Source organism: Ctenocephalides felis, unplaced genomic scaffold (assembly GCF_003426905.1).
Source record: "Ctenocephalides felis isolate EL2017-DRISC unplaced genomic scaffold, ASM342690v1 CF-g0.4_SCAFFOLD_00772, whole genome shotgun sequence".
In the NCBI taxonomy this organism is placed as follows: Eukaryota; Metazoa; Arthropoda; class Insecta; order Siphonaptera; family Pulicidae; genus Ctenocephalides; species Ctenocephalides felis.
In genome coordinates, this window is record NW_020536926.1 from 8,103 (window position 1) to 26,626 (window position 18,524).

The window sequence follows — 18,524 nt, forward strand, 5'->3', positions numbered from 1 at the left end:
TTGGGTCTGCGGACCGCAAATATGAAATCTATATATTTTAATAATATAGAATTTTACAAATTGACTACGGTCAAATATATGTGAATGTAGCAGAACTAGCAAAGCTTCTCGCAGCGATGGTCTTTCGTTTTATGAACGTTTGATCGGAGCGAGTTGAAATTATTTGGGTCTGCGGACCGCAAATATAAAATCTATATATTTTAATAAAATAGGATTTTACAAATGGACTACGGTCAAATATATGTGAATGTAGCAGAACTAGCAAAGCTTCTCGCAGCGATGGTCTTTCGTTTTATGAACGTTTGATCGGAGCGAGTTGAAATTATTTGGGTCTGCGGACCGCAAATATAAAATCTATATATTTTAATAATATAGGATTTTACAAATAGACTAAAGTCAAATAGATGGGTGGTGCAGCAGAACTGACAAAGCTTCTCGCACCGAGGATCATTCATTTATGAACGTTCGATCGGTGCGAGTTAAAATTATTTGGGTCTGCTGACCACAAATATGAAATCTTGTGATTACTCGACAAATTATTGCTGTAATCAAGTGCGCTCCTATAGTATAATATACTGTGGGCAAAAGCCTCTGGCAATGATCATTCGTTTCATTAACGTTTGACCGGAGCTAGTCGCAAAATATTGCGCAGTGTGCAAAAGCAGCGTGACGCAGTTTACAACCGCTTAGCGCTCTTATGCATTGTGTGAGAGCACTGCCATGTATATCTGCTCGGTATCGCCAGATGCCTGAGCGAATGATGAAGTTCGTTGTGAAAACGGCGTTCTTTTTGAATATTATACTTTAAACGCATAGCTCAATCAATTCTTTGGGCGCTAGATGAAAGTCTAGTGTTTTAAAGTCGATTGTAGTAAACGCTTGCGTTAGTATTCTATATACTCTGCACATTTTATTCAAATTGTGCGAATTTGAACATTCGCTTCATTGCGTTGTTTTAAGAAAATGAAAAATCAGCGAAAGCAGATTTTTCAATCTCACACACAGTGAAATATTCATATTTCAATTTTAAAGCGAGGACGTTTGTTTTTGGATCACAACGTGCTCTAAAATTGCTAAAGTGGTTGCGCGTCCTAGAGAATTTATTTTCTTGCGACCCGCCATATAGCCTGTCCAGACCATCGCGGTCATGGTTCGCACGGTAACCCGAGGCGACCCGTCGCTGCAGGTCAAACTGTCGTAGACCGTGTCTAGAATAATATACGCCGTATATGTTCGGATGTCGGTTTACGGCCGGGTTCTGGACCTTATTTATAAGTGTTCAACCATACTATACAGCATATCCGCGGGCATGTGTCGTTGACGCAAAGACTCTTATGCGGAAAATAAAATATACAAATGCAATCAACTCAATACTCTCCGAGCGAGAATAAAAGTTAGTTATAACGATGAATTCTTATAATGAATTCGCCCCGACGTTTTCAATCTAACGAAGGGTAAAGAGACTGTTTGAAATTAACTGGGTCTGCGGACCGCAAATTTCATGTACGGACCGCCGTTTCGACGGTTGTTAAAGGTCTAGCCTCTGTATAAGCGCAGAATATATAAAATATCAAGTCGCGATGTAAACTGTTCGTTATGTTCAGGGAATATAGTACGACTCAGATATATATATGTAAGAAAATTCGTTGTTTAGAAATATTCATCGAACTTTTCTATACAAAGTGTGGTCTCTCGGGTGACGCCGAGGAAACATTTACGCACTATGCTATTATATATATAGCACCCTGGTTGATCCTGCCAGTAGTATATGCTTGTCTCAAAGATTAAGCCATGAATGTCTCAGTGCAAGCCACATTAAGGTGAAACCGCGAATGGCTCATTACATCAGTTATGGTTCCTTAGATCGTACCCACATTACTTGGATAACTGTGGTAATTCTAGAGCTAATACATGCAAATAGAGTTCCAACCAGAGATGGAAGGAATGTTTTTATTAGATCAAAACCAATCGGTGGCGGGCTTGCCTTGCTCACCGTTTGACTTGGTGACTCTGAATAACTTTGTGCTGATCGCACGGTCTAGTACCGGCGACGCATCTTTCAAATGTCTGCCTTATCAACTGTCGATGGTAGTTTCTGCGACTACCATGGTTGTTACGGGTAACGGGGAATCAGGGTTCGATTCCGGAGAGGGAGCCTGAGAAACGGCTACCACATCCAAGGAAGGCAGCAGGCGCGCAAATTACCCACTCCCGGCACGGGGAGGTAGTGACGAAAAATAACGATACGGGACTCATCCGAGGCCCCGTAATCGGAATGAGTACACTTTAAATCCTTTAACGAGGATCTATTAGAGGGCCAGTCTGGTGCCAGCAGCCGCGGTAATTCCAGCTCTAATAGCGTATATTAAAGTTGTTGCGGTTAAAAAGCTCGTAGTTGAATCTGTGTCCCACACTGTCGGTTCACCGCTCGCGGTGTTCAACAGGCATGTCTGTGGGACGTCCTACCGGTGGGCTTAGCCCGTAAAAAGGCGGCCCAACTCAAAATCTTACCAAGGTGCTCTTCACCGAGTGTCGAGGTGGGCCGGTACGTTTACTTTGAACAAATTAGAGTGCTTAAAGCAGGCTCATTCGCCTGAATATTGTGTGCATGGAATAATGGAATAGGACCTCGGTTCTATTTTGTTGGTTTTCGGAATTCCGAGGTAATGATTAATAGGGACAACTGGGGGCATTCGTATTGCGACGTTAGAGGTGAAATTCTTGGATCGTCGCAAGACGGACAGAAGCGAAAGCATTTGCCAAATGTGTTTTCATCAATCAAGAACGAAAGTTAGAGGTTCGAAGGCGATCAGATACCGCCCTAGTTCTAACCATAAACGATGCCAGCTAGCGATCCGCCGAAGTTCCTCCGATGACTCGGCGGGCAGCTTCCGGGAAACCAAAGCTTTTGGGTTCCGGGGGAAGTATGGTTGCAAAGCTGAAACTTAAAGGAATTGACGGAAGGGCACTACAAGGAGTGGAGCCTGCGGCTTAATTTGACTCAACACGGGAAACCTCACCAGGTCCAGACACCGGAAGGATTGACAGATTGAGAGCTCTTTCTTGATTCGGTGGGTGGTGGTGCATGGCCGTTCTTAGTTGGTGGAGTGATTTGTCTGGTTAATTCTGATAACGAACGAGACTCTAGCCTGCTAAATAGACGTACTTTCTGGTATCGCAAAGACCCTCCGCTTCGGCTTCGGTCGTTGTTGGTTGTGGTTCTCACTACCGGCGTACAAATATATCTTCTTAGAGGGACAGGCGGCATTTAGTCGCACGAAATTGAGCAATAACAGGTCTGTGATGCCCTTAGATGTTCTGGGCCGCACGCGCGCTACACTGAAGAGATCAGCAGGTTTTCCTTGGCCGAAAGGTCCGGGTAATCCGTTGAAGCCTCTTCGTGCTAGGGATTGGGGCTTGCAATTCTTCCCCATGAACGAGGAATTCCTAGTAAGCGCGAGTCATAAGCTTGCGTTGATTATGTACCTGCCCTTTGTACACACCGCCCGTCGCTACTACCTATTGAATTATTTAGTGAGGTCTTCGGACCGGTGCGCGGCAGCGTTTCGACATTGCCGATGTTGCTGGGAAGATAACCGAACTTGATTATTTAGAGGAAGTAAAAGTCGTAACAAGGTTTCCGTAGGTGAACCTGCGGAAGGATCATTAACGTACATTTACTATTAAGTGAATGAAGCGTGTGCTATATGTCGCAATATAATGTTGCAGACTAAATGTTGTGCGCTCCCATGGTATAATATACTGTGGGCAAAAGCCTCTGGCAATGATCATTCGTTTCATTAACGTTTGACCGGAGCTAGTCGCAAAATATTGCGCAGTGTGCAAAAGCAGCGTGACGCAGTTTACAACCGCTTAGCGCTCTTATGCATTGTGTGAGAGCACTGCCATGTATATCTGCTCGGTATCGCCAGATGCCTGAGCGAATGACGAAGTTCGTTGTGAAAACGGCGTTCTTTTTGAATATTATACTTTAAACGCATAGCTCAATCAATTCTTTGGGCGCTAGATGAAAGTCTAGTGTTTTAAAGTCGATTGTAGTAAACGCTTGCGTTAGTATTCTATATACTCTGCACATTTTATTCAAATTGTGCGAATTTGAACATTCGCTTCATTGCGTTGTTTTAAGAAAATGAAAAATCAGCGAAAGCAGATTTTTCAATCTCACACACAGTGAAATATTCATATTTCAATTTTGAAACGAGATTTTGTATCTCGGACCGAAACGCGAAAGCTTTACGGTGTACTAATTGTAACCATAATAATCATACTAGTTTCAGAATCGCCCGAGTTATCTTAAACGATTTCGAGGGAATCACGATCGAAACATGTATAATATATATAAAATCACCCTGAACGGTGGATCACTTGGCTCGTGGGTCGATGAAGAACGCAGCTAATTGCGCGTCGACATGTGAACTGCAGGATACATGAACATTGACATTTCGAACGCACATTGCGGTCCTCGGATACTGTTCCCGGACCACCTCTGGCTGAGAGTCGTATAACATTACCAGACTGCCGCTTGCTTTAAACGGCTTGCCGGCGAATGATGGAGTTTCGCGTATATGCGTGCTCTTAAATAATTCACTCAACGTGTGAGCCAGTCCACTTTGCAACATCGGACATTTCCGTTCGTTGACGTTCTGTGGGATTACGGCGGGTTGTGTGTCCTAGAGATTTTATATTCTTGCGACCCTCCCAATAACCGGAAACCCGAACTCTTCGAAATGCGGTTTCGTTCCGGCAAATTTGGACGATTCAAAGGTTCCTCGTCGATTTTGTGTGCGCTTGCTTACTAACGTTTGCAAGCACATCATAATCATAATACGACCTCAGAGCAGATGAGATTACCCGCTGAATTTAAGCATATTACTAAGCGGTGGAAAAGAAACTAACTAGGTTTCCTTTAGTTGCGGCGAGCGAACAGGGAAGAGACCAGCACTAAATCCCGCGGCCGGAGACGGACGCTGGGAAATGTAGTGTTAGGGAGGATCCGATTATCTCGGTGCGTTGCGGCGAGTTCAAGTCCATCTTGAATGGGGCCATTTACCCATAGAGGGTGCCAGGCCTGTAGCGACCGTTGCGCGTATCGAGAGGATCTCTCCTCAGAGTCGAGTTGCTTGAGAGTGCAGCTCTAAGTGGGTGGTAAACTCTATCTTCCATTTAGTGGCGTGCGATTGACCGGGATTCGTCCCGCGATACGCCGTCGATTTATGTGTCAGGCGGCGTTGGCATGCACTTCTCTCTCAGTAGGACGTCGCGACCCGTTTGGTGTCGATCTACGACCGCGGCGGTAGCCTGTCACGAATTTATTCGCGCCAGACCCCGCGTGCTCCGGCCGACTGCCAGACGGTATAAATGATATGGTATAGGGTCGCTTTTAAGCGTTCGGCCGGTTGCAAGCACGGACGGTTATTGGCCGTCGGACCTAGTCCGGCATCGATGCCGCCTCGAGCTGTTAGCTACCGTGTTCTCGAACGGACTCTATTACCGGTCAGCGATGCTATTGCTTTGGGTACTTTCAGGACCCGTCTTGAAACACGGACCAAGGAGTCTAGCATGTGCGCGAGTCATTGGGAAATACAAAACCTAAAGGCGCAATGAACGTAAATGTTTGCTTAAGTAAACTGAGGGATGACGGACCGCATCTACGGATGCGTGCCTGCAATCCCGAGGCGTCTCACTCTCATTGCGAAAAGAGGCGCACTCAGAGCGTACACGCTAGGACCCGAAAGATGGTGAACTATGCCCGGTCAGGTCGAAGTTAGGGGAAACCCTGATGGAGGACCGTAGCGATTCTGACGTGCAAATCGATCGTCGGAACTGGGTATAGGGGCAAAAGACTAATCGAACCATCTAGTAGCTGGTTTCCTCCGAAGTTTCCCTCAGGGTAGCTGGCATTCGATGAGCGAGTCTCATCCGGTAAAGCTAATGATTAGAGGCCTTGGGGCCGAAACGACCTCAACCTATTCTCAAACTTTAAATGGGTGAGATCTCTGGCTTGCTTGAATAGTGAAGCCAGAATTTTGGATCAGAGTGCCTAGTGGGCCATTTTTGGTAAGCAGAACTGGCGCTGTGGGATGAACCAAACGCCGAGTTAAGGCGCCTAAACGACGCTAATGGGATACCATGAAAGGCGTTGGTTGCTTAAGACAGCAGGACGGTGGCCATGGAAGTTGGAATCCGCTAAGGAGTGTGTAACAACTCACCTGCCGAAGCAACTAGCCCTGAAAATGGATGGCGCTGAAGCGTCGTGCCTATACTCGGCCGCCAAGGCATGAGAAACGTTCATAATAGTTCGTTTTGACGCCCTGGTGAGTAGGAGGGTCGCGGTGGTGTGCGCAGAAGGGTTTGGGCGTAAGCCTGCCTGGAGCCGCCATCGGTGCAGATCTTGGTGGTAGTAGCAAATACTCCAGCGAGGCCCTAGAGGACTGACGTGGAGAAGGGTTTCGTGTGAACAGCCGTTGCACACGAGTCAGTCGATCCTAAGCCCCAGGAGAAATCCTATGTTGATGTCGGTGTATTTTATTTTGAATAAAATTTCACACCCATCGGGCGAAAGGGATCCGGTTCCTATTCCGGAACCCGGCAGCGGAACCGTTTACAAGTCGGGCTCTCGCAAGAGAGTTCGTCGGGGTAACCCAAAATGACCTGGAGACGCCGTCGGGAAATACGGGAAGAGTTTTCTTTTCTGTATGAGCGTTCGAGTTCCCTGGAATCCTCTAGAAGGGAGATAGGGTTTGGAACGCGAAGAGCACCGCTGTTGCAGCGGTGTCCGTATCTTCCCTTCGGACCTTGAAAATCTAGGAGAGGGCCACGGTAGGTGTCGCGCCGGTTCGTACCCATATCCGCAGCAGGTCTCCAAGGTGAAGAGCCTCTAGTCGATAGATAAATGTAGGTAAGGGAAGTCGGCAAATTGAATCCGTAACTTCGGGATAAGGATTGGCTCTGAGGATCGAGGCGTGCCGGGCTTGGTTGGGAAGCGGGCGTAGGCCGATGTGCCGGGCCTGGGCAAGGTGAAATTGTCCTTGTGACTTAGATCCGAGCTCGGTCCCGTGTCTAGGCCCCCCGCGGATCTTTCTTGCTGCGAGGTTTCTGTGCCGGCTTCGGTCGGTCAGTTGTACTCTTCGGCCGCCATTCAACGGTCAGCTCAGAACTGGCACGGACTAGGGGAATCCGACTGTCTAATTAAAACATAGCATTGCGATGGCCCTAGCGGGTGTTGACGCAATGTGATTTCTGCCCAGTGCTCTGAATGTCAACGTGAAGAAATTCAAGCAAGCGCGGGTAAACGGCGGGAGTAACTATGACTCTCTTCACGTGGGTCCCACCGTGAGTACCCCTTCGGGGGGAAACTAAGCCACCTCTGTGCTTTTGGGCTTGTGGGCTGCCAACCCCCTCGCCTGCAATCAAGTCGGTGAAAGTATTAGAAACCTAGCCTCGGATGAAAATTTAGATTTAAATTTGGGTGGACCCTCTGGTCTGCCCCAACCGACTTATAGAGTTGGGTATAATTGCCGTTTTCCTACCTGTGAAAAATCTTTTGCAACTTCGGTTGGCCGTGGTGTGCATGAGCAACGAGTACATAAGGACTGGTACGACCAAGAACTTTCAAAGATTGTGCCTAAAAAAGCACGATGGACCGAAGAGGAACAAGTTTTGATGGCCAAAGAGGAGGCTGCACTAATTCAAAAGGGTGTAACCCAAATAAATAAAGCTCTCCTGTTATTAACACCAGGACGAACGTTAGAAGCCATTAAGGGCCAAAGACGCTCTCCTAAATATAAAGGCCAGGTCGCGGGTTTTCTATCTGCACCCGCTGATCAGGAAATAAATAATTCTTGTTCTTCTGACACTAACTCTAACACTAACTCTGACACTAACTCTGACACAAGAAATGAACTCATACAAGCGCTTAGCCAAGCAGAGAGCAAAGATGATGACAAATTTAGGAACTCAATTTTAGTAAATATATGCCACAAAGCAAAAGATCTGTCTCCTACTGAGCTAAGAATGCAAATGACCCAATATTTAGAGGAAATTTTTCCTTCAAAGAGAACATCCAGAATTCAATCTACTAAAAAGAAAAATGCACCAGAAATGAATAAAAGGCAGATGTGCAGGTTAGCTTATAAAGTCACGCAACAGCACTGGACCAAAAATCCTAGCAAATGTATTGCTTACATTTTAGACTGCAAAACTACCTCTACAACACCACCACCAGATATAATGGTGCAATTCTGGACAAATGTTCTAACAAGCACATCGAATATATCACCAAACGGCCAGGTAGCGAGAAACAAAAACCTCTCACACATATGGAAGCCGGTAACTTCTGAGGAGATTAAGAATGCGCTTCCAGCTAGAAACACAGCACCTGGGCCTGATGGTGTTTCGGCCAAACTTCTGAGGTCGATGCCGGTGGACATCCTGGCAAATGTGCTTAACTTACTGTTACTAATGGGCCGCATTCCAGACAGATTGGTTGAATCATACACAACACTAATTCCTAAGAAAGATAACGCATGTAATCCGGGCGATTACAGACCAATTACAGTGTCATCAGTCTTAACTAGAACACTAAATAAAGTGCTCGCCAGGCGGCTGCTTAATGAGATTCATATTGACGATAGGCAAAAGGCTTTCCAACCAGTTTTCATTCAAGGCTTTCAACCAAATTTTCACTAGTTTTCATCGATTTTCTCCGAAACGGTAAAAGATACGAAAAAACTTTGTTCGTACAAAAGATGCGGAATAAAATTACGAATAAAATGATATATAAATGGTTAAGTGTGTTCATATAATTTTTTCGAGATTTTCTAATATTTCTTTGCTAAGAACAAAATTTCAAGTCAGTTATCCCTGTGGGAACTTTTCGGACACATCGCGCTTCAAGTCAGTTATCCCTGTGGTAACTTTTCGGATACATCGCGCTTCAAGTCAGTTATCCCTGTGGTAACTTTTCGGATACATCGCGCTTCAAGTCAGTTATCCCTGTGGTAAAATTTCGGATACATCGCGCTTCAAGTCAGTTATCCCCGTGGCAACTTTTCGGATGTTTTGCAAAATAATATGTATAAATACTGAATATTTTGTTATAAAAGATTTGGAATATTTGTAGATTGAAAGTTATTACTGATTTAGAGTATGATACAAAATTAAATAGAAATAGCAACTTGCACGTATTTTGTACATTGACAACTTACACGTATTTTACATAATTGTCAACTTGCACGTATTTTACATAATTGTCAACTTGCACGTATTTAAAAAGCCGAGAAATGTTTTTAACCTATTTCGATGCAAGATTCTAGGGTACGCTTCTTCGCTAATGTCCCCTAAAAGTTTACTTGATGTAGTCCGCGGTACCCGAGAAATGTTTTTAACCTGTTTCGATGCAAGATTCTAGGTTACGCTTCTTCGCTAATGTCGCCTAAAAGTTTACTTGATGTAGTTCGCGGTACCCGTAAGTTACTGATATTAAAAAGCCGAGAAATGTTTTTAACCTGTTTTGTAGCAAGATTTTAGGTCAAGCTGAGTTACTATTTATTATAGATTTAGAGTATATTACAAAAATTAAATAAAAATGGCAACTTGCACGTATTTTGCACATTAACAACTTGCACGTATTTTACACATTGACAACTTGCACGCATTTTCCATTATTGATAACTTATACGTACTTTGCTTTTTAGCAACTTGTACGCATTTCCAAGAACTTGAAAAAACATTCTCCCTTATATAGAATTAAATAAAAGATATCATATATTCATAATAAGAAATACGAAAAGTTTCTCTTAAAAACAAATACTCTTCGTTAACTCTCACAAATTTTATAACTATTTATATAGCCTTATAGTTATTTAAAGAAATAATGAATATTTCTAGTATCGGAATATGCCGATAATTTTTGCCTAACGTGCTGACTTAGGCACGTTGTACAAAATAGCTAAGTAGATACCAAAGAAGTATCACATGTACAATATGTACAACTTTCTGAGGGTCAAGTCATACTGATTGTGGCATACTGCAATGCGACGGCTTAAGGCTTATGCTCTAAGAGCGTGGGGTGACGCCAAGCCAACATGACGAACCCCCAAGCCAAAGGCTGTGTTCCAGCAGATCGCAGCGTGGTAACTGCTCTACCAAATACAACATCCGGCCTGGTACCTTAAAGTCGTCTATAAACGATTCCGAGTCTCTACATCGAACTAGTGAACCATGATCGACCGCTATAAAACGGCTAAAATGGCTCGTGCGATAAACGGCGTGTGCCGAATACCTAATAAATCACATTGTATTGAGTCTTTCGACTCACGAGACTCCTCAAAATATCGTTGTTATCTAGAAAGGATATGGCCTTAGAGTCGTTCAGGCATACCCACGGATGGTAGCTTTGCACCACGTCCGAGCCTGCGGTTCCACTCGTACTAAGCAGAAATTCTATCGCAACGACAATTCATCAGTAGGGTAAAACTAACCTGTCTCACGACGGTCTAAACCCGGCAACTTTTATGATTCTGCGCTTACACAGAGGCTAGACCTTTAACAACCGTCGAAACGGCGGTCCGTATATAGCATTAGCGGTCTGCGACCCAGTTTATTTAGTCTCTTTACCCTTCGTTAGATTGAAACTTCGGGGCAAATTCATCGTCATAACTCACTTTTATTCTCGCTCGGAGAGTATTGAGTTGATTGCATTTGTATATTTTATTTTCCGCATAAGAGTCTTTGCGTCAACGACACATGCCCGCGGATATGCTGTACAGTATGGTTGAACACTTATAAATAAGGTCCAGAACCCGGCCGTAAACCGACATCCGAACATATACGACGTATATAATTCCAAACACGGTCTACGACATTATTAAAAGTAACGCCGCTATATAGTTGACAGGCTAAAAGTATCGAATATAATGTATAAAATACACCGGGGAATAATATTCAAACCTGCCTGAACAACACAGCGAACTTTTGCCAAAAGTTTATCGCATCGCATACGACGCGATCTATCCCCCTATAGAAGGCGCGCGGCCACACCGTAAGTATTAAGACCGAGTCCCAAGCGATGTGCATTTGACCTGCGGCGAAGCGTCGCTCCGGGTTACGGTGTGAATCGTCAAGACAAAAGTCTGGGAAATTTTCGAACTGCGAACCCTTATGATAGACTATTTTTTTTCGCAAAATTTTTTAGATGTTCAAACAGTTTTATATATATGGACAATACGAATTATAGTGAATTATTGAGTTTTTAGGTGTTTTTTTGTTTTTTTTTTAAACTTTTGTATTGAAATATGTATTTATTGATTTTTATAGATCTCAATGGATATAAAACAAATTTATTTGTAGTTATATTATTTTTTCTTCTTTTTATAAAAAAAATCCGATTTTTTAATGCAAGTTTTCACTAGTTTTAATCGATTTTCTCCGAAACGGTAAAAGATACCAAAAAACTTTGTTCGTTCGAAAGATGCAGAATAAAATTACGAATAAAATGATATATAACTTGACATATGTCATAATATAATTTTCATGAGATTTTTCAATTTTTTCTTTAAATTAAAAAATGTTTTAAATTTTTCGCTGGCTTTAAATTCATTTGCATGTTATGCTTTTTTTTACAATATTGTTTCAAATGGTGTAAAAAGTTAAATTAGCGAGGTGCCTCAATATGCAAAAAATTGGCCCACTCTAATATATATATATATATATATATATATATATATATATATATATATATATCAATTGTTTAATATGAACAAAACAGCACTCAGATTTGTTTAACACAACTTTATTTTATGATTACAGACGTTTCGAGACCAGGGTGTGTCTCATCTTCAGTGTAATTTCAAAAACAGTTACTTATATACTACACATTCTTTAATAATTTATTTAATAAAAGAATAAAAGAATAAGAAATAAATTAAAGAATGTGTAGTATATAAGTAACTGTTTTTGAAATTACACTGAAGATGAGACACACCCTGGTCTCGAAACGTCTGTAATCATAAAATAAAGTTGTGTTAAACAAATCTGAGTGCTGTTTTGTTCATATTAAACAATTAATATTCGTTCCACTCATATCATAAATTCTATATATATATATATATATATATATATATATATAAATATATATATATATATATATATATATATATATTAATTTGGAAATATGAACAAACAACACTCTTTTTGCACTAATTTATTAAATAATAATTTTCACAAACGTTTCGAGACTAGGTTTGTCTCATCATCAGTGTGTTATAATTAAAAAAAATTTAAAATATGGAAATCTAAATTAGCATTTTGTGTTTTTCATTACAAGTCGTTCACTGCACGCTGCACTTTTAATGCCACGGTCTTCGGTATTCGTATTCTCTCCCACTTGAAAACCACTTGAAATTGTAATGTCACGTAATCAGATAGGAATAAAGGATTAGGGTCCAGTTGAAAAATAGATGTCGTTAGGAGAAAAAATATTCTATGATGAGATGGTTTGTTTATAAGATTTTTTATACATTGTTATAATTAAAAATGTATGTACATCTATATACATATTCATATACACAAACGTATATCCACAGTACAAAACGTCACATATACCAATACCTATAATGCCTATATGCCTATAATATACATAATATGCATACATACACATAACCATATACACATCACACAGACATACACCTACCTATATATAAAAACACTCACATATCCCATAATTATCGCCATATTACACATAAACTTACACATATATACTTACATACACATATATATATATATATATATATATATATATATATTGTTCTGTAATCATACGTGCTTTTAATAAAAATATGAATTCATTGTTCAATGTAAATCAAAGTCCAAGATCTCCGTATGAATGCGGAAGTGCGCCGTTCCTAAGAATCATCACGTCCGAAACGCAATATATAGAAGCAAAATTTGTATAGTAGGCTAGAGTAGTCTTAAATAATCTAAGTGGAGATTATGTCTGTGAAGTAAAGAAATAAATACAGTGTAAAACATTACAAGTGGATTTTTATTGGAACCAGAAGTTTGTCTCTTCCAGCGAATACCTTCTTGAAAGGACCCATTAATCTGAAGAGAACTCTCATCAAACCAGTCGATCAAATACTATTCCTACTGCTCGACCCAAGGCATCAGGAAAGGTTGGACGGACATTATTACCATATCGCATAAAGAAGCTACTACAGTAACCATATCCCGGACTGTGGATCTTACAACAAAAGGACCTCCAACCCATACCTAAACCCAACCACCAACCACATTATATCATTTCATGGTGTCAAGCGGTGGATTTCCTTGTAGTGAAGTGTTAGTTTTGTGAATTGTGCTTGGTGAAATCTGGATCCGGTTTTCTTCGCAACCAGAGGCTGCAGAGTAATTAAACTAAAACGGAGTATCCAGCAAGCAGCAAGACCAGGACTAGCACGAGGAACTAAAGGCACCAAAGGTGGCAGCATTACCGAGATAAACTACGCAGACGAGACTACTCTCCCAAGTAAGTGATCTTTTATTACATCTTTTACATCGGACAAGAACTTTTATCCCCCGAAAATATGGCAACCAGCTCACCCAGTAGAACATCAACATTTGCCGAAAGGATAGATAATTTCACATTAACTGATAATGATACTAAGGTTAATTCTGAAGCAATTGATTTAGCTTATTTACAAATTCCAAAGTTCGACGGTAAACCGTCGGAACTAAATAGGTTTATATATACTGTCGAAAATTGCAGACAGGGCCTTAACGCAGCCACTCGTTTGGATCTTCATAGGTTAACTCTTAATAAGTTAGAAGGGGCTGCCTTTCAATACATAAGGCGATCTGGTGATGTGGGCTGGGAAGAACTCAAAAGTATTCTCCTAAATAGATTCGGCGAAAAACGATCTATGGCAGAGCTGCAACTGGAGTTGACAAATCTAAAGCAGCATCCCGGGGAGAATGTTAGGACCTTTTCCGGTAAAATAGAGAGACTTCTTGGGCTAATGTATGACCAGGGCATAATGCTAGATAGTGCCAAGGCGACCGTACTAGAAACAGCGCATAATGAACTGGCTTTGACAGTTTTCATAAACGGGCTTATACCGGAAATTAGGTTGCCGGTTAGCCGCTAGGCACAATGACTTGCAGGAGGCAATATCGATGGCTATCCAAGAAGAGAGGAATCTGGAGCGGACGAGACGACAAGAAAAGAAGATAAAAACGGGCTTACCTGTATTCAATGGTCCAAGAAGAACTACAAATTTGTTCTGCAAAAGGTGCAGAATTCCAGGACACAATCTATCCAACTGTAGGCGCAGAACCATATTTGAGGTGGATCGTCCAGCCCGGGAACCTCAAACAATAGGCAGAGCGAGCACCATTCTAGCAACCCAGCGAACCGACCTTCCACTTCGGGCGCTTCATCAACAGACCATGTGCCGAGCGGTTCGAAGCCAAAAAACTAATATACGCCAGGGGTATAGACGACCAAGAATACACCTGCGCAAATAGGGTATATAACGTATCGCACCATAGAACAATTCATAGTAACTTGGTCAATATTAAAATAGGAAACAGACAATGCCGACTCATCATAGATTCAGCAAGTGATGTGTCTATATTGAAAAATAATAATCTCTTACCCCATTGTACTAAAACTGCGGAAGTATCACGCTTAAAGGGCATTACAGGTGAACACGTGCACACACTAGGTTCGACATTATTGAGTTTCCAACTCGGTAATGTTAACTTGGAGCACAAATTCACCGTCATTCCTGATAACGTTGATATTTACGCGGACGGAATAATGGGATTGGATTTTCTTTTGAAGTACAAGGCCCGATTGGATTTTGCACTAATACGTTCGCGTTGATGGTCAACGACAGACTGGTTAGTGTTCCAGTAGGCGATACAACAAACACCGATATGGCGCATCATTCTGCTGACTCTGAGAAAACTACGCAACTTGTCGGCGACGACATAACATCGCCGTCGACAACGTGCGCGGTTGAGCGCATAGTAAACAAACGGAGAAGTCGATGCACTAATAAACAAAAATGTAAATCGGAAAAGTTTTTTACAGATTTAGATAAGGGAACAATTAAGTCGTCAGAGCCAGCTAATAATACTAATACACAAGGCACAAAAGATAGTTTTGAAAGAATAGGTGACTTTTCAGAAAATCCTAATAGGAGTAGAGACGCTTTTGTGATTCTTGATGATAAAAATTGTAACAAGGCTTTAAAAGCCTCTCCAAAGACAAAAAGTCTGGAGAATATTAAATTGGCAATAAATGCCACATCTCAGGCAAAAACGCCTGTTAATAGTTCAAAAGATTCAGATTGCCGCAAACCTAGCGATATAGTGGATCTAGGGGCTTCTGTAAATCATATAAAGAAAATAGGGTAGTAGAAACCCAAATCAATTGTCGTAGGGATAATTTATCCACGACCGATAATTCAGCTGGAATCTCTCATAATAAATCAATAGATGACTTTAATACAGCACATGCAATTCCTCCCAGAACTGAAATGGTACTTTCATTCACAACAGATCAAGTAGGTGATCTATTCTGCGAGTCTGCTGAGATCTCGGAGGGTGTTTATATTGCAAATTCTATTCTGAAATCCCTTGATAATAAAATTTTTGTAAAAATCTTGAATACAAATGATCATGAAGTAAATATTGATAAGAATTTTATATTTCCGAATTTACATAAACTTGAAGATTATCAAATACTTAAGCTAAATAATGATACAGTAAATTGTAATTATGATCGTATTAAAGCAGTTAAAGATAGTATCCGCACCGATCATATGAATTCAGAAGAAAAAGATTCAATTTTAAATATTTGCGAAGACTTCTATGATTTGTTTTATTTAAGTGGACAAATTAACATTTTCCAATTCAATTAAACACTCTATCACCACTACTTCAGAAAAACCGATTTATTTAAAACAATACAGGCTCCCCCATGCTCAGCAGGCGGAAATTCAGAAACAGGTAGATGACATGCTACAGAACGACATTATAGAAACATCCGACAGTCCTTGGAACTTTCCTCTTCTAGTTGTTCCTAAGAAACAGGATATAGACGGGAACAGGAGGTGGCGCGTTTGTGTTGATTTCAGAAAACTGAATGAAAACACAATCAGCGATACATATCCGTTGCCGAATATAACCGAGATCTTAGATCAACTGGGACAATCGAGCTTCTTTTCTACACTGGATTTGGCCAGCGGGTTCCACCAGGTTGAGCTGGATGAGAAAGATCGAGCGAAAACTGCTTTTTTAGCTTGTGGCAAAAAATTCCAATATAAGAGAATGCCGTTTGGGTTTAAAAATGCCCCGAGTACTCCACAAAGATTGACGAATTTGGTTTTGGCTGGAGTTGAAGGTTTAAGGGTTTAGTGTACATGGACGACATTATCGTTTACGGTAAGACTCTCCATGAACACAACACCCGGTTGCGCGCTGTTTTCGAGCAGCTTCGCAACCACAACTTAAAACTTCAGCCGATCAAATGCGAATTTTGAGACGCGAATTGACATATTTGGGCCACATAATTCCGAAAGGGGTGTTACCCCCGATCCAAGCAAGGTGGAAGCAGTACAAAATTTCCCAGCACCGAAAACCCAAAAGAATCAAAATGTTTCTAGGCCTAGTCGGGTACTATCGCAAATTTATAAAAATTTTGCGAAGATAGCAAATCCATTAACGTATTGTTGAGAAAAGATAAAGCGTGGAATTGGGGTCCAAAAGAAGAAATAGCATTCCAGGAATTAAAAAATGCCATATCTAATGCACCGGTACTGCAGTATCCTGAATTCGACAAAACATTCATACTAACCACAGACGCTAGTGGAGAGGCGATAGGAGCAGTTCTGGCACAGGAAGGAGCGGCAGGAGAGGCTCCGTGGCGTTTGCGTCCAGACAACTCAATAAACATGAAAAAAACTACGCCATCATCGATAAAGATTATTAGCTATAATTTGGGGAGTCCGGCAGTTCCGACCATACTTTATGGTCACAAATTCATTATATACACAGACCATCAGCCGCTGACCTATCTGTATAATTGTAAAGAACCCACAGCAAGACATATCAGGTGGAAATAGCCATGGATGAATACGAATTCGATATAAAGTTCAAACGGGAAAATCTAATCTTGTGGCGGATTGCTTATCACGATATGGAGTACACGACGACAACAGTAATGGCAACAATGGAAATATTGAAGAAAAAACTTGTGTTTCTATTAAGAAATGGATATGATAAATTATTCAATTGAAAAACAACAGCAGGATTATTAACAAGAATGTCACGGAAACCGGAGACAATATAACCAGCGAAATCAAATCAATACCCAAGGTTGTATTTACCCCAAAACGTAAATCAGATTCACGAGAAACGCTGAATCATCACTCAACAATACAACACCATCGAAAATGGATACATAATATATTTATTTGATAACACACAATGAGAATGAAACGGCCAAATTGAAAGATTTATTCCAATGCATAGACTCTTTAAAAGGTCTAGCTGAATCCAAGGGAATAGGAGAATTGCATGTTGCTAATCCTATTAAGCAAGGCGAATATAAACATTTGAAGGCTGAAGAAATACTGATAATACTAAGATTTATGTTCAAGGACACTAACATTAAAATAAAATTCTATAATGATGTTATAAAAACCAATTTGAATAATGAAGAAATTAATAATATTTTGGAAAAATTTCATGACAATCCAGCAGCGGGAGGCCACATGGGCATAGCTAAAACTTACAATAAAATCAGAGAGTTTTATCTATGGCCCAATATGAAGAACGACATAGAAAAAACATAAATAGATGTGAGAAATGTCAAACAAGTAAAGCATCGAAAAATACACGAGAACCGATGCTCATAACTACAACTGCTACATATGCTTTTGAGAAAATAAGCCTAGACATTTGTGGCCCATACCCCGTTTCAAAACAATAATAACAAATATATGCTGACATTTATTGATGATTTAACAAAGTTTGCAGGAGCCATTCCTATACCAAATCAGGAGGCTAAAACTATAGCTGCAGCATTTGTGAACGAGATAATCTTGAGATTTGGCATACCTGAAGCTGTCTTAACAGATAGAGGAACCAATTCATGAGCTCCGTATTTAGAGAAACCTGTAAACTTTTAAAGATAGAAAAGATTGACATATCAGTATATCATCCGGAATCAAATGCGTCTCTGGAGAAATGTCACCACATGTTCTTAAACTATGTCCGGTCGTACATAGGGAAAGATGAAAAAACGTGGGACACATGGATTAATTACGCCGTTTTCGTTCATAATACCACTCCACATTGTTCTACAAAATTTTCACTTTCGAATTAGTATACGGGAGAAAAAATTGATTTGCCAACGTTCGTGAATAGAGAACCCAAGATCCAGAATACATACGACAATTTTGCTAATGAAATAAAAACTAAATTGCAGCAGGTTA

At 40.9% G+C, this 18,524-nt stretch overlaps 2 non-coding genes across 2 annotated transcripts; both read left to right on the forward strand.

Annotated features, from left to right (window-relative positions):
- The first annotated feature begins 1,742 nt into the window (after positions 1-1,742).
- LOC113369317 lies at positions 1,743-3,669 on the forward strand. Its single transcript, XR_003366465.1, has one exon. It is a non-coding gene; the product is annotated as a small subunit ribosomal RNA (ribosomal RNA).
- A 697-nt stretch (positions 3,670-4,366) lies between these two features.
- On the forward strand, positions 4,367-4,521 carry LOC113369309. The gene has a single exon (XR_003366464.1). It is a non-coding gene; the product is annotated as a 5.8S ribosomal RNA (ribosomal RNA).
- The last annotated feature ends 14,003 nt before the right edge of the window (positions 4,522-18,524 follow it).